The 13,916-nt window shown below is 40.7% G+C and overlaps 1 long non-coding RNA gene across 2 annotated transcripts in view; it reads right to left on the reverse strand.

The window, feature by feature from the left end:
• Positions 1 to 13,916, reverse strand: part of LOC118165110 — a 59,620-nt gene that overhangs the window by 36,229 nt on the left and 9,475 nt on the right. For both annotated transcript variants that reach the window (XR_004749869.1, XR_004749868.1), the window contains exons 2-3: positions 9,066 to 9,134; positions 7,560 to 7,710 (exon numbers count right to left, since the gene is read on the reverse strand). This is a non-coding gene — a long non-coding RNA (uncharacterized LOC118165110). The remainder of the gene's footprint in view (positions 1 to 7,559; positions 7,711 to 9,065; positions 9,135 to 13,916) is intronic.

Genomic DNA, 13,916 nt, shown 5'->3' on the forward strand with positions numbered 1-13,916 from the left:
AGGACAGAAAGTCCAGTTTTCTGTTAGCTCTGTTTGAAGGTTGTCTGAAGGTCGGACTGTCTTGTCTGGCACCAGGCTCTTAGTAAGCATCCAGCATCACCATTTTCTTTCACTTATCACAGAAAAGCTCACACCATTAGGAAGTTCCAGTCATTTAGGAGATTGCTCTAAGAAAGAAGGGATGTATCAGCTAAATTTGAAGTAGCTCAGTGGAACAGCCCCCAAAGTTTGAGTTGGATAAAAATCATAGGAAATAAACAGCTATGAAGGCAGAAGGCCAAAACAAGATTTAAAAGGCTTTTGAACTCTATCCAGACAAGATCAGGGGAAATTAAAATGATTTTCTAAGAGCTGGCTGCTGGCAGGTGTATTTTAAAGTAGTCTCTCCTGAAACCTCCCTTTCTGTGCTTCGAACTCTCATAGCTTTGCTGTGAATATGGTTAATTAGATTTTGGAAAGAAAATCTTTAGGAATATAATGTGTTATTTCCTTATATAACATTTCTATCATCTTATATCTAAGTTCCTCCTGGACACTGGTAATTTTATTATGCCTCCCTCCCTTTCTTTGCCCTTCAAGAACTGAGGAGGTAAGCTTTCCCAGTTTTCTAGTGGGAGCTGTGAAAATCTCACTCTTGCAACAACTAGGTCTCTGTCTGCTGTCTGCAGCCACCTTCACTTACAGAGGGCTTTCCTTCAGTCTCATTTCCTTCCTGGCATTGATCAGGGTGGAAAATTTGGGCTTGCTCTCTAAGCCTTTTCTCCTTCCCTTTCCCACTCTTTATTCTCTGCACAGCAGTTGATGCTTTTTCCCTCCTCTATCCATGTTGCCATCTATTATCCCTCCAACACTTCCCCATTAGCCTTCCCCTCTAATTTTGTCTCTTTTCAACCCAATTTTTCATCTGAGACTTCAGCTTCAATATTGGTGACCTTCTTGATTTGCAGCTGCATGTGTTGTTCCCTTTTGTTTTCATTGCACTCAAAGATCCTTAGTAACTTCTCCCACTCCCTTTACTTCCTTTTAACCAAAGGCTAAGGACCACTTACTTTCTCTTAGCTCAACACAGTACACAGCCAAACACTCTAATGCTTCCCCTTCCCTTACAGCCTATCTGCATTAATGGTTCACCTGCTCCTCCTGCCTTCTGTTCCCTTCCTTCCACTGACAACCTTTACTCAACAAGAGGAGGAACAGCATGTGTTACCAAGTGGAGACCAAGGTCCACCAATAGCTATAATTTCCACATCAGCTAGTGTGTTATTCCTCAGATATTTAATGCTGCCACAGTGACTGCTACAGCTGGGAGAGACTTTATGAGTAATATGAGAAGATGATTCAACGTGGGAACTCACTGTGGTTAAGCAGCATACAGGGACGATGGGGAAGGAGGAGAGGAAGGGCCATTTTCCTACCTTTGCTTTCCCAGTTTTCATTTCTACCTCCATACCTGATCTCGTCAATTCCTCTATAGAGAAAATTATCAATGTGTAGTTGGAATTTCATCTTACTCTTTATTGATTTTCTCTTCTATCTTCCTCCCCCGCAACTCTTTTCTCTCTTTTCAGCTGCTAACATTTCTTGTCTGATCTCCTCTGACCATACCACATGCCCTAAGTCTTATCTTAGAGAAAAAAAATCATTAATCTTCTTCTCCAACCCCCCACTGTTGTATTTACCTCCCCTAGAAGACCATGGGGGAAAACAAATTAAAAAAAAAAAAAAAAAAAAAGGGAATTCAGTGATCTCATCACTGTCAAAGATTTCAGCCCTCTTGATCTCAAGTGACTTAAACACAGCTGAAATGATATTATACTTTGGTTTAGGTCTCTCTTCTCTTCATTCTTTCCCCTTTTCTTTAGAAAACTCTTATTTCTGAGACTCCAAATCTCTGAGAGTCTGCCCCAGACCACCTTCTTTCCTCCCTCTTCAAAGTATACCTGGATAATCCCATCCATATCCATTTTTAGTCATTTTATGTCATTTTTAAAAACAGACTGACATGCAGATTTTTCCTAAAATTATGACTATCGTGTTGGTGCTTAATGGTGAGTTGAACTCAATTGATAATTCACATTCAGACTGCTTGCCTGTGGTCATGCAAGGAGGATATAACATACCATATAATCTTGTTCTCTTCCTTTTCCCCTTCAAACTGTTGTTCACACAGACGCTACTGTGGATGCACAGAATTCCTTCATTAACTCCAAAATACAGTTTACGGTCCTTTGCTTTCTGCATGCCTGTTTTTCTTTCTTTCATATGTCTCAGCCTCTGGAAATACCTCATTCCTTGTACAAATATCTGACTACCAGACTGAGGTCTTGCTCCTCTTTGATCTTCCCATGGCACTAGAAGTACTCTTGAAATGCTTGGCAGTTAATAGCTGATCATTGATTTAAGTGGGAAGTGAGGAACCTGAATATTTTATTGGATCTGGGCCATGGTCCCCCCTTTAGGGAGCTTTTATCCACCTAAACTCAGAGCATCTGCCTAGCATGCAAAAGGCTCTGCTTGAGAGACCTACAATACGAGTACTGACAGACAATATCAAGTCTCATATTATATGAATAGACAGGGAGAAGCCAGGTCAATTCTGCTCCCTCAAGAGTTTTTCTTCATCTTTAGAGCAGAGCAAACACCAGACTTCTTCCCTTGCCCCAAGTTAAGCATCTGTAGGGCACCAGAGAGTCACAGAGTGATGCAGGCCCTCTGGCTCTGGAAATACATTAATGAGTCAGTGCCATCACCCCTCCTACAGCCCCTGCTTTGGAGGTTCTGCCTGTGCCCAGAGCAAGGTGTACAGCCAGGAGCAGCCAGGGGCCTATTTCTCAGGTGTGCTTGAACTGAGTGCTAAGCTATTTACCCTGTGTGTATTAGAAACCATGACAACACTAAATTAATCTGGAAATAAAGCATCTCCAGCAGTAAAAACTGCAGTTTGCACTGTGGATGAGAGGCTGGAATATAAGGCTTCACTCTGCACTTTGCTGGAGAGTTCCCTGACTGCACGGCTCTACCCTAGGTTCAATCATGTTGGTAGGAGAGGAAACAACGGTTCCTCCTACCCATCCTTTCCCAGTCTCAAGTTGTATCACTCTGCACAAAGTAACTTCAATTACTTAAAATTTAAAGCTTTACTTATAAGTATAGATCCATGGAAAGAACAAGCAAGAAGGAACTTGGTTTGGTAGTCCACTGGAAGTTTGGGGATTAAGGGGAAGAAAATTCTTGTTTCCTATGTAACATCCTAAGAAAAACACTCCAAACTGAAACACAGCTGTTCCTTTCAGTCCTTCATGAGGGCTTAGACCTCTAAGAATGGGTCTATCAGATACTTCTAGTCGGGATAGTCAGGTTTGAAAAGCTTTTCTGTCTGGGGAAGCTAGGCAATTTGCAGCACACTGTGGACCCAATGATCACCTCTCCTATGAACACACACCATAAGCTGAGAAAAAAGTGTGGGAACTGCAACTTTCTCTAATTTGAAGTTTAAGAACTAAGAACATGGAGCAGCCTCTGTGCAGGTCAAAGAGAGTACCAGTGGCCAATTTGCATTTGAAGTCCCTGCAAAATAAGTGTTTCAGTGGACAAACTGTAATGGTCAAAACTGTGCACACAAAACCTCATGAAGAACCAGTTAATGTAGGCAAGCAACAGTCTTCAGCTACTGGCTGTTTTGGTTGTTTCCCTGTTTTTGTTTTTATTTTACAGCTGGAACCATATTCCATAAAATCCCTTCTCACAACATACACCAGATTTCTAGCATCCTATACATATGGTTAATTCTGGCAAAATATCAACAGGATTCTAGGGGTAATAATTCTGCATAAAAACAGAGAGAGTCATCCAATGTCTTAATATAATAGTTATGATATTAATTATTCTGAGATTACTGTAACATTTCACCAGTTACTTTTCTATGTATATAATTTCTGATTGTTATTTTGTAAGTTTTATCACTTCTTTATTGTGTAATAGAAGCATTTTATATTTCAATTTGTACCAACATTCACCATTACTTATTTGTTATGTTTTTTTTTTTTTGTTTGTTTGTTTTTTACAGAAGTAGTAAAAGGTTTAAGCATTAAGCATTAAAGAATATCAAGCAAACCCTTCCTTCTTGTTTCAGTGCCGAGAGTGGATTTTGGTAGTGGTCAATGTATTAGCAGCATCTAGAGACAGCTTTCAGTTTCATTTTCTAGTATTTGAATTGCTGTAATTCTAGGCCACATGGAGAAGCCTCACTAAGGACCTGGAATCATCAGGAGCCAAGGTTTCAAATGTGCATGTTTCCAGTTACACACTTCATTCAGGCCTTCCTCAGGTGCCTGCCTCGATTAGTTCAGTCCCCAGAGCATCAGAACTGCAAATGAATGCACTAAGAGCTTTTGATGATCAGCACCAATGAAATTCAGGCATCTTTTAGACTTCAAGTGTCAGCTTTGACTCTAATAGAAAATGAAACACAGAAACAAAACCTGCTCACTCCTATGACAGCACCATATTCTTCCTCAAGGCGTCTTCCCAGGCAAAGATTCAGAGGTCATAAAAAGCTGTTCCATGGGGGATGGATGAGGTCTCAAACTCCCTTTACATATGCAGGGGAGAAACCACTTTACTCCATTACCACACTATTCCAGAAATGGAAATTCCCTCTTCACCTGAGAAAGTACAGTCATCCTTCTGTTTCTCTCCATGCCCTTTGTACTCCAGCAAAAATCACTGAGAAGGAGCGGGAGAAGTAGAGAGTAGGAGGGGGACAGAAGGGTGAGAAGGAAGATTAGATAGGTAGGTGTGACTTGTTTACCCTCTGGCATAGTAAACAGCTGCAAATTCAAGAAAACACAAAAAGGAATATCTCGGGGGGAGGGGGGAGGGGGGAGTTACTGATATATTACCTCAGAAAGTAAATTTTGAAATGTTTTCAATAACCAGTACCATGAAATATGAAGTGCCTGGGACTCTCTTAGGTGTGGCAAAGGAGGTTAACCTCTACGCTCTACATTACAGCATAAGGGAGCACTGCTTATACAGATGACTGTGAAGAATCTTGAATTTATACCCTCCAAGTCAACATGGTCAACGGAGAAAACATTTTCAGCATTTGGCTTACTTAAACAATTTATTTTTTTTAAAAAAAAAAGTGCCATGTTTTATTTATTCTTTCAGGAACATATAAAACCAGCTTCTGTTTAGAGGCAAGCCAAATACACTTAAGTAATGTATATAATCTAAAGCAAATAAATATAGCTCACTTCTCTGTTAATATAATTAACATTGCCTATTAACTAAGACAGTAATGTAATCAGGGAAAATATGAGGCAGAGTCTACTGTAAAACAGACAATAAATTGTGGAAAATAACCACAGGTGAGAAAGAAGAAAACAAAATGCAAAAAGTGAATATGTTATATGTCCAAATCTGCATTTTAGAGAATCAGAAAGCCTCACAGCTATTAGTGTGAAAAGCTGAAGGAAGGCAACGGCAGCAAGATGCCAGGTCACACTCTTCCATGCTGGGGTTTGTATGTTAATGCCTCAGAGCATATGCTTGCCCAAGACCTGGGGAATACATGCACTCGGAAGGGAGTGTCATATGATGAAAAACAGGTAGACCAGTGATGGTTTGTTAAGAAGTGCTGGGAGCAGAAAAACATTTAGTGGAGATGTGGAAAAGGCCTCCACTTTTAATCCTTCATACTTAATGGAGCAGAGAAACACTCCCTTGGCTGGTGAGAGAAAAGCACTGGCAATGTTGAGAAAGTCAAGTAGCCATTCACCACTGGGGCATGGGAGAAGTTGCATAAATGATCCAAAAAGCCCTCCAAAGCACCCTGAACCCGGTCAGTAATTATGTCAAGCGTTTGACCCACTGAAAATACTATTAACCTCTAACAGAGACGCAGTTGTACAGCCAAACATTCACAACGCTAGTCATGTTTAAAAAGCTTCCAGTAAAGATGGCACAGGCCTATGAGAGGAATTTGCACATTCCCCCTCTAACTGACAGGATTCATTCAACTCTTTGCAATCTTATCCCTTATTTTCCCTGGGAACTTAATAAATGAAGTATTGTCCCCACGGATTTATTCTTTGCTATTATAGGAAATCTTGTTTGGTAAGTGTGGGATGGCCTATACTACAAATTTCCTAAATGGTTGATTTAAATTTGTATAATTACAAACATCTTGATGATAAGTCTTAGTTTAGAGTAGAAAGGAAACACTCTGTTCTCCTCTTTTTCCTTTCAAGTGCATCAAGGACAAAGTAGCAAGTGTCGTAGAAAATGCATCAGTCCCAAAGGGTTTTCCAGTCCCCTGAAATTCCCATATCCCCATGTTTATGCTTGCCCGTCTTTAATGTTGACACATCACCATCTTCAGCATTTCTTTGTGTGACTCTGTGTTTACACTCAAGGGATGCTGGCAGAATAAAGTCGTCCTTGCCCACACAGGATGTGATCCTAGCAGGCCAGGCTCCTCTCTGAGTCTGAAACTGCCTAACGTCACTGAAATCAATAGAGTTATCCTCATTTGCAGCAGTGGGAGGCAGTGTCAGGTCCTTTCCTTCCTTGGCAGCCTGCAGCTCTGGCTCAAAGCCAGGAAGGAGAGATCTTATCCTACAGGCAGTGAACTAACACCCTGTGGTGGGACTAGTGAGCAGAGGGACCAGCTGGAACCCAGACAGGACGAAAAGAAATAATGAAACAGGAGGGATCCCCTCAAACACACACAAGAAAAGATGACAACTCATTGTTGTCAATCTGCTGATTTGGCCATCCTAATTCTTAAGAGCCATAACCATTGAAATGCACTATTAATAAATCAAAAAGGGGCCATAAGGATTATTACAAGATAAGTTTTTGAAATCAATGCTCTATCATTCCAGAATAACTTCACTGTTTAACTGAAATCAGTAGAATTACCCTAACATAAAACAGAAGTAATCTGGCGGTGAATTTAGACTTTCAGGTACAAAAGACAAAAACAGGGGTGTAGCAGATGCCACATACACATCTTAACAGGAGTAGATCAGGGACAGAAATAAACACAGTCCTTCTAGTTTTCAAATTAATTAACAGAGGTGAAGGCACAGCGATGACCGTTTCTACTGTTTCACTTCATATTTTGGTGTTCTCTAGCAAGATTAAACTCACTAAATGATTAATTAACTAACTATGTTCCTAGAGGTTTTTGAAGTAAATTCTGTTTATAACCTTTACCTGACATCAGAAACCTTTCACGTATTTCAGATGACCTTAAATAAGTTGACTGCTTTTGCTCCTTCCCCTTTGCAGACCTCAGCACTGTGCTTTTTTAGCAGCATCTTTTCATTTTCTTGTATGATTCAAGCAATGCTATTCACAAAAGCATATTAGAAATTATCACCCTACACATATTTCAAAGAAACCAAGCTTTCTGTGTAACATCTGCCTCTCAGCTAGCCTCTCTTGGTCACCTGAATTGTGCCCTGGGTACCTACTAGTAATCAGAGACATATTTCTCCTCCAATTCTGCATTGTGATCAGAATAATCTTATCTCCAATTCCCCACTTACCTCTTTATGATGTTTTAATTCAATCCTGACACTGCAGCCATGATGCCTTTCGGAGGAGTTGTATAGTGCAGTCAAAAGAAGACTTATGAACATGGCACTGTGGGATGAGCAGCGCAAGCACATGAACTGTACCTTGGAAGTCAAATATAGGCTGCGGGGAAAAAAAATATGTGGAAAGGCTATCACATAAGAAATCCACTTTTACAATTACCATTCCCATAGTGCAGCCACGGTAAGTGGCCTTCTCCTAAGTGTTCTTCTGATTGTAAGGTTTTGATTTAATCATTATCAACCCAGACCCTGCCTCTGTCACGGTCAGTTTCTGGATTCTTTGGTGAAAGATTTCCTCCAGCTTCTTTCATATAAGCTAGGCAGTACCAGTAAATATCTCATGAGTCAGGAAAAAAAAAAAATAAGCTCTTGGCCCACCCTGACTCCTTAACTAATGCTTAACAAAAGGCTGAATACTTTCTTCTCCTTCTCTACTACCAATTTTCACTCTTTCTTTGCAACCATCGAGTATGTTACTGCAACATATTGGCAGCAGTGAAGGCAGATACCATGCAGGAAGAGCTAAAGTAGCTTTAAGCTAAATAGATCATACACCCTTAACAGGTAAAGTTGATGTAGCACGGTTCTGAGTATGGGCTTCTGCAGCACCTCCAGCCTAAGGTAAAGTTCATGACTTGCTGCATCTTACTGTAACTACACCTAAGCTTGGTAGTATAAATCTAGTTTATTTATGCTACCCATAGTAGGAAGGTAAATGCTTACTATATTGTACAGTAGGCACTGAAGCGCAGGCCAGTCTTCATATTTCTCTACATGCCCTTTCTCATCACACACAACAAACCTACTGCTCAATATGTCTTCTGATCCTGAACCATCCTCAGCACCCTACCTGCCCTGGGAGGTATGGCATTCAGATGCAATGGCAGGCAGACCCCAGCTAGAAGCTGATGAAAGATCAGGATTCAGCTACAGGATCTTCAGAACGGGGAAAGCAAGTCCTGAAATCATGGGCTGGGAATTTGGAGGAGGCCCCATGCAACTTATGAAGGTTAAATTTGATTGTATCCTGTCAGAAAAGCACCAGCAGGGGAAGGACTTGGCAAAATGTCAAGCATAAGTAGAGACTTAATAAGACTTCTTCTAGAAAATTAATCTGAAATAAGTTTGGGTTTCATTTCAGTGCTGAGAGAAGGTTAGGGTCAGTTTTTTCTTTCCTTCTGAAGTAGTGCCCTGATTGCTTCTTACATTTCTATAATAAGCTTCTATAAATTCCAATAAAATAATCACCTGCAGGATTCAGTTTTATTGCCCTAGACAAATGCATCATCTTTACTCCCATTTAGAAAAAGCATCACAGCCATGTGTAATAGTCCAGATCCTCTAAAAAGTGGAATAGTCATTTAATTTAACGGCAAGACTTTTCTCCATCAAAAGGCTAGAGATCCAGGTTTTTCTTAATTACAGCATATGGCAGAAAAAAAAAAAAAAATGTACTTCTGTAGTTTGAACGTAGCCATCTCCCTCTGGTTATATGTATCTCAATGAAAGAATGCAATATAAATTCTGGAATTAAAAGAAATTAAAACATTGTCACCCTTTGGAGAGCTAATTTAAAGGCATACTTCCTACCCAACCCAAGAAATGGGATACAGGCTGAGATCCTCTTTACCTAAAAGGGCTCAGCCTCATAGCTTCTCATTCTGAGGAATGTCACTTAGCCATGTTATCTTATATTAAGTTAATGGGCAGGCCTACATTATGGATGCCACCAGATTGTTGCTCAGACATAAGGTCCTTTTTGGTCTGAAGATGTAGTCATGGACTCCACTATAAACACTGACATAAGCATCATATATATCATCCTCATGAACTGAGTAGAAAAAAATACCAGGGAGAAAAATAAATGACATTTAACTTTTACCTCTGCTGAACAGCTTTTCCTTTGATTTTGAATCACACGCATCAAGATAATTTTCAAGGAAGAAACACAAAGTAATCAAGGTAATGTTTGTCCTCTCATAAGGTGATGTGTGTGAAGGTCCTGACTACCTCTAGGCCTGAATGGTAAGGCCAGTGCCTGCAGTGCCTTTTTCACATCATAAAAGCATACTTTCATACCAGTGCACTGATCCAGAGGCTTCTCCACTCTGGCACACAGAAATAATTCCCTAAGAGTGTCAGCACAGGCCCTACATGTTTGACAGCACCTAATAGGGAAGATCAAACACCTGATTCCCTTTAGCTCTGTTATTATTTGAAGCCAACAGGTGGTTGTGGAATCTCCTTCTCTGGGGATATTCAAGGCCCAACAAGGGGATATTCAAGGCCTCTTTGTCTTGTTTAAGCCCCCAAATACGATGAAGTGTGTTTAGCCAGTGGTCATTCACTCAAAGCACACACCTCATATAATAACAGCCTAATGCATAGGGAATGAAAGAAGACTGAACCAACAACCCCCCTTCCACTGTGTGGAAACAGAATCTTACACTTCCCTATATTGATAATCTGAAGCAGTCTCAGGAACGTCTTCAGGAAGAAGATGAGCTGCCATCCCTTATACAGTTCCCTGATATTACTAAATCTTCAAGTAATGCTGCCAGTGCCGCTGTAGAAATTCCTGTGGAGAAAGAAAAGCCCACAGTGTATTGGCCACAAATAGCTAGCCTTCACTGGTAACTTTCAAGCTCTATCCATGTTTCCAGAACTGAATACACAGGCATAACAAACGTATATATAATTCACTTTAAACCTTCATGAGAATGTTCTTTTCATAGCTCTCCTGTTCGATATGAATTCAGTGCTTTTAAAGTTGGGCATTAATTGTTTCTCAATAAGATATTATCATAAAACATGCAATTTAGTGCTTCGCTTCTTCCAATTTCCATATAGGAATCAGATTGTTCTAAATTCAAGCTTTAATCCCCTTGGCCCTTCTTGTAACTGGTGCTATAGACTATGAAGGGTTACCGACCCATAACAAATAAATTAATAAGCTTGTGTAATTATATTTGGGTCATTTTATTTCAATCCATGAAATCAAAAGCTCTGTTCATATTAGTACAGGAATTGCTCTAACTGGCCATTGAGGCTCCCTTGATACACCATCTGCGAATGCAACAAACTGGCACATGTTGGATAGAAAGAATCCGTGTACATAGCTAGTTTACACGATTTTTTCCATTACCTTTGCTGGGCATAGGCTTCAATATCCTATTTCTATCCAGTATTTCTGTTTATTCTATTCCTCTTGGCCTCCAATACATTTTCTGGTAGAAGGACATGCTCTTTCTAACAGTTTGTCAGGTTCTTACTTGGCTCTCTTCCCAATGTAACACAACTCCTCATCTTCCTTCCCTACATCCACTGCCCTCATTTCTTTTTTTTTTTTTTTTTTTTCTCTCTCTCTTGGCTCCATTATACCTCATGATCAGCTTAAATCGGAGATCTAGAGAAGGTCTGCATCTTGCATTGCTGCTGTCCCCAGAAATCTAACTGCGCTTGAAAAACATTTCACTTTCAGACCTTGTAATAAGATCACAAAAGAGATGGTTATAGGACTGACTTATAAGTTCCTATGGTCATTACTATAGCTACCTTGAAGTCTGCAATCCTACAGCATGGAGCTACAGAGAGGGTTCTTCCTGTTCCTGCTACATGCTTGAAGGTACAAAACAGGACAGTCATTCCATCTATTTCCCCACCTCATAGGCTCATGGAAGATCATTTGGAAAGCTAGAGACTTTCTGGACAGCCTGTCAATCAACTGACTATCTGGTGTCTCTTGAGAAGACAGCTGCACACAGCTACCTTGTGAGGTAGGTCAGATGGCACTTTTTGGACATGAATTGCTCACACACCATGACAGGGAGGGAGAGGAGCAGGTGAGGATCCTAGCTCTGAAAGTAGAACTAGAAATGTCTCCAGAATGGAAGATTAGTTCACCATACTGCTTATGAAGTATTAGCCAAAACATGGTAGAGACAAGCATCTACAGCTGCATGGACTTTGTAAGGTTAGCAGGACTACATGTGAATATGCATTAGCAACATAGCAACTTTTAGAGAGTGAATTGTTCCATCAGTGACTATAAATGTGACAACCCTTATGCAATCTCTATGTAACAACTCTTAAAAATAGTGGCCCTTGGGTGGTGAGAGGATACACTAAAGGAAAGATCACGCTGAATGTGCCTTCTGCTTATATTTTTCTCCTAGCACCTGCTGAGTGCCCTGCCAGCCTGAGGATATTGAGCTAGATGGCCCTCTAGTCTAGGAGAAGAGTTTCTATGTCCTTCTAAAGAAGGATCTATGAAGTTACTGTGGCAGAATAATGTCATATCTTTTCCAACTACTTTCCAGCAGAAATGCCTCAATTCTGCCCTCAGTTAGCTAGCTGGAGTTCTTACCTACTGCAGTGCAACTTATACTTGAGTACCTGAGGGAAGAGCTTCTGGCATTCACAATTCCATATGCTTACCTAAACTGAGAGTAGTTTACCTACGTGGAATTTTGGATTTAGTTGCTTCATGCAAGGGTGATTTTTACAAGGTGTAGCCATCTTTTCCTTATAAAGTTAGCAACAATTTTGGTGCTGGATGTTTTGTGTGCGAGAAAACCACTGAAACAAAATATGAACCAGAAATGAAAGTAGCTGCCAGCTTCCAGCACAGCATCCCAAAAGTTAACTGCGTGGTCATAACCATTTTAGACTAAACCATATAGAGTTTGGAAGGAGAAGAAAAAGAAAAAAAAAAAATTAGCCACTTTATTTCAATCTTTTTTCCTTAAACTTCTTTTCCCTTTGTGCCCAGCCCTTGCAAATACTGCAAGGCACGGACTCCAGGTCCATCGCAGACTGGGCCGATCAGCCAACAGGGGGCAGCCAGAGGACAGGGATTAGCATCATAGCCCCGACACCCCTTCATTTCAGAGCCCAGAAAAGCAACAGCCAGCCAGCCTACCAGGAGCCTGTTAGTTGGTCTCTAGATTGATTCATTAGACAGACACCTCCCTTTCTGGCTCATCCTTTCGTTATGACACAGGAAGATGTCAGCCTTTCATGGGACAAAAGGACATTCTTAGGAATGCAAAGGACTGAAATATCATCTCATACCCTGGAATGCTTCCAGGACACCAAGGATGTGCAGTCTCCTTAATCACAAGTCCTTTTTTGGTCCTGCTGCATTTTAAGAGACTAGTCTGACTCAAAGACGATATCAGGTTCGCTGAAAGTAGTCTGAAGGATTTGCATTTGAAAGCCATCCAGCCCAAGCTTAACCAAATGAGCCTTCCTTAAATTAAAAACAAAAATAAGGGTTTTGCTCAACAGTACTCTCTTTCGCTTCTCAGCTTTGCCCTTGGGAGAGTACACTGTCATCTGCCTCCAAGATAATATTTTTGGAAGGTACATTCTTTTATTTGGGCCAGCACAACTAGCAGACAACCAAAAGGGCATGTGTAAGCTATTTCAGAAGGCTGTGTTTTTCCTCTGTGGTTGAAGTCACAGCAGCGCACCTCTGCTTCACAGCACCAATCCTATGCTTAAAGCTGGTGTGCAGGGAAGACCAAATGAAACCAGGCAGCTCGGCCTTGTAACTGGGCCAGTCGCTGGCTCCCAGGGAAGATTAGAATGCCATGGCATAGAGTTGTCACAGTATAATATTAGAGGCTTGACAAGTAGAGGGTTTCTCATAGGACTACTTGTGGCAGACTCTGGAGCCAAACATGACCAGCTCTCGCTTCCATCTCACACGTGGAATAGTTACATTTTAAATATAAATAAATGACAGATTACCCTCCTTCTCCTCCTCCCTGTGAAACAAGAGAAGGGGTGAGGAAAGGAGTATTACCCTATGAAATCACTAGGACCTAATCTTTTCAAAACACTGCTACTGAAGTCACCGTTCTGTCATTTTTCCTTTGTTGCCATGACTTTCCACAGCCCCTTTTCACTGATTTCTTATGCTTGAATTTTAAATTCATATTTTCTGCCCCTATTTATGAAATGCAACAATATTTTTCACACACCCATAGCACCTCTTTTCTTCAGCTGTTGCTTCTAATCCCATTGCTTCTTCCTAGGCACCTTATCTACCCACCTATTATTTTCTACTTCTCTGTTATCAGTTGCAATCTTCATATTCTTTGGTATTTCTAAGTAAAAAGACCTTTCCACATCTCTCCTGCCTTTAATTTTCTCAGATTCAATATCAAAACCTCATTCCTGCCCCATAGCACTCTCCACTACTGAACTTCACATTTCCTGACTTCTAGCTCAGTTATTTGCCAACACAAAGAATGAGTAGGAGCCACAGGCATATTCAGAAACATAGTAGGTAGAAAAGAA

Source organism: Oxyura jamaicensis, chromosome 3 (genome assembly GCF_011077185.1).
Source record: "Oxyura jamaicensis isolate SHBP4307 breed ruddy duck chromosome 3, BPBGC_Ojam_1.0, whole genome shotgun sequence".
Lineage (NCBI taxonomy): Eukaryota > Metazoa > Chordata > Aves > Anseriformes > Anatidae > Oxyura > Oxyura jamaicensis.